At 39.0% G+C, this 2,700-nt stretch overlaps 1 long non-coding RNA gene across 1 annotated transcript; it reads left to right on the top strand.

The window, feature by feature from the left end:
* The first annotated feature begins 206 nt into the window (after window positions 1-206).
* LOC119324303 lies at window positions 207-969 on the top strand. The gene is made up of 3 exons (XR_005156858.1): window positions 207-230; window positions 312-393; window positions 920-969. It is a non-coding gene; the product is annotated as an uncharacterized LOC119324303 (long non-coding RNA).
* The last annotated feature ends 1,731 nt before the right edge of the window (window positions 970-2,700 follow it).

Here is a 2,700-nt window from a genome sequence, read left to right as displayed (position 1 = left end):
ATACAACTTGGAATATGCAAATTGTGTGCCAGCTTATATTCTGCCTCATTTGGTACGTACTTTTGTTACCTCATAGTTTGCTGAGAATATTAACTTGAACATTGTATGTATGCCCTGATGCATGTACGCACACAGTTCAACAAATATCGAGCTGCAGCGAAACAACCTGGAGCTAGATAACATCAAGGATAATATCAAGGAAGTTCTTGCCTTGTTGGCAACATTGTGAGGTTCGTGCATTATTAGGATTGCTTGAGTGATCTCAGTACTGTCATTGTGATGTTCCTAACCTCCCTCTTTTCGCTATCCAGATCATGACCAAGCATGACAAGAATGGAGGCTCGTCAACCACCTACCAGCACACCTATCATGACCGATGATGAGACGCTGAAGGTGCGCTTCTTGTTTGTACATTCCTTGCTTGGTTGGTGTCATGGAGTTATGCACGTGCCTGTGTTGTACGACCTCTCTGTTTTTGTTTCTTGTCATATGTACTTATCTGTTGGCTTCTCCCTGATGTAATACCCACATGGACTATCATATGTGGTTGGCTAATGAATTGCATTGCAAATATACTATTCTTCATCGCCTAATGCTTTTGTTTGCCGATAACAGGACCTGTAGTTAGTAAACCTGCAATTAGCAAGTTATGTTTATGGTCTATCATGCTGAAATACAAAAAATGTTTTGTGTCACATGCTTAACAGACTTTGAACTATAAACCTAGTTCGGCTGTAGAGAAAAATGCACCTGGTTCTTTAACACATTGAACTATTGAGCCTACCTACTCAAACTACCATCAGTATCCAACAAACGGCTATGGAAATATTCCATCAATCCTTTGTTTTAAACAAGTATTGATATTTTGGCAGGACAAAAAGTTGCAAATTCTGATGATGGTCTATGTTCCTTCTTTTAGGTTACGAGAGATGATGCTGGAGAGATGCCCTTCCTGTAGGTCTGCACATAAGCGGAAGTTCCTGAGTATGCAAGATTCGATGGTTAAACTGGTTGATGTGATGTGAATGAGTGTATGGAAACTGGTTTTTGTGATGTGAATGAGTGTATGTAGTTTCACGTGTTCTGTTCTGTATAGCATATTGTAATAAACTTATTTTAGCTATTATTTGAAGATTTTCATATGCTTTCTCTCTTCTGCCTGTTTGATATATACATATATATTTCTTATTAATAAGTTGTGAAAATTTTGACATTTGGGACCCATCTGTAAACTGGAGCTGGGAAAAAAAGCTAGAAATAAAAAATAAATTGACTACAAAATGTTGTGCGCTAGAAAATAAAAAGGCCAAATTGTAGGCCAGGCCCATGTAGCTTACCGAAATTAACATAAAATGCATATATTAAAAGGGCTTGCCTAAAAATATGCATGGGCCGAATTACTGGGTCAGACCCATGTAGCTAATAAAAGCACAGGAAAAAATACATTAAAAAGGCTGAATTGTTGGGCTAGGCCCATGTAGAAAATCGAATTGGACCGGGCCGATTCTTGTACCACATCAGATTGCCACGTCGGATGCCTATGTGGCCTGGGGACTCTGCTAGTGACCAAAACAAAACAATAGACATATTTTGGCCGTAAATGTCTACGACCTTCTCCCAGAGAAGGTCGTTAATTTCAGTTTACGAGCGCCAACTTTTGACCTTCTGTTTTTGGTCACAAAAAGGTCGCAAATGAAAAACAATGACCTTTCAGTGACCAATAGTCAAGGTCACAAGTTGACATATTTTTTGTAGTGAAGGACTGTCACACCAGCAAGAAGAAGGGCATGACTACACCAGTCAAAGCCGCTGTTGTAAGTCCTTAATCCTCATGCCTTTTAACACTACTTACTCTGACTTGTGCCTTGAACTTCATGGTTTGCAACCAGTGTCTGTTACTCTTTTCAATTTTATACACAATTGTCTTAGCGTATCATTGCACCTTACAAGGTTTAAAAGAGAGGAGTGATGTTCCTTTGATCTTGACCTGTAATCTAGTTCCGTGTTGGACTTTCCCACACAATGTTACGATTGCCTGTTTGTCTGTTCTCAGTTGTTTTGTGATATGAATGATGTCATACTATGCTTACCGTATTATAAACTTCGTCTCTTTATCCTTAGCCCTCAATACAATGTGAAGAAATAGACAATACATTAGCGATGGTACATGGTCATATGTTTGGAATCTAGTTTTATTATGTACTTTGCAATAAAATACAACTAATATTTTACATGGGTTCACCAGAATAAGTTCTCTATATAGAACAAAGCTATTTTGTTTGGTTTTGCTGCCTCCTTAATATCTTCTGTTCTGGTACTACTAATGTAAAACCTCAACTTTTCAGCAAGCTATGGAAAAAATGGTGGAACCGCCACCTTCTGAAGGTGGCGAGGCAACTGTAACCGCAATGTCAGCTCTTGCTGCAGTGGGTCAGTACCCGTCCACTAACAGTGCCAAAAGCATGTTCCTGCGTAATACTGGGTTGGTTGTTAAGGCAATATCGTCCAAACTGCCTCATGATCAAGATATGCAAGCTCAAAGTAATGTTTGTGAAACAAGGAGAAACATTGCTCAATGTCGTCAAGATATGCATGGTTTTGAAACCAGACTATCAGACATTTTCTATGTTGTTCAAGATCCTATGGGAAATAAAGGCGAGGGTTATGGTGCTCCATCGGACAATACAACATGAAAACATA

This window comes from Triticum dicoccoides, chromosome 6B (genome assembly GCF_002162155.2).
Source record: "Triticum dicoccoides isolate Atlit2015 ecotype Zavitan chromosome 6B, WEW_v2.0, whole genome shotgun sequence".
Taxonomy (NCBI): Eukaryota; Viridiplantae; Streptophyta; class Magnoliopsida; order Poales; family Poaceae; genus Triticum; species Triticum dicoccoides.
This window is presented reverse-complemented; position numbering and strand designations above follow the sequence as displayed.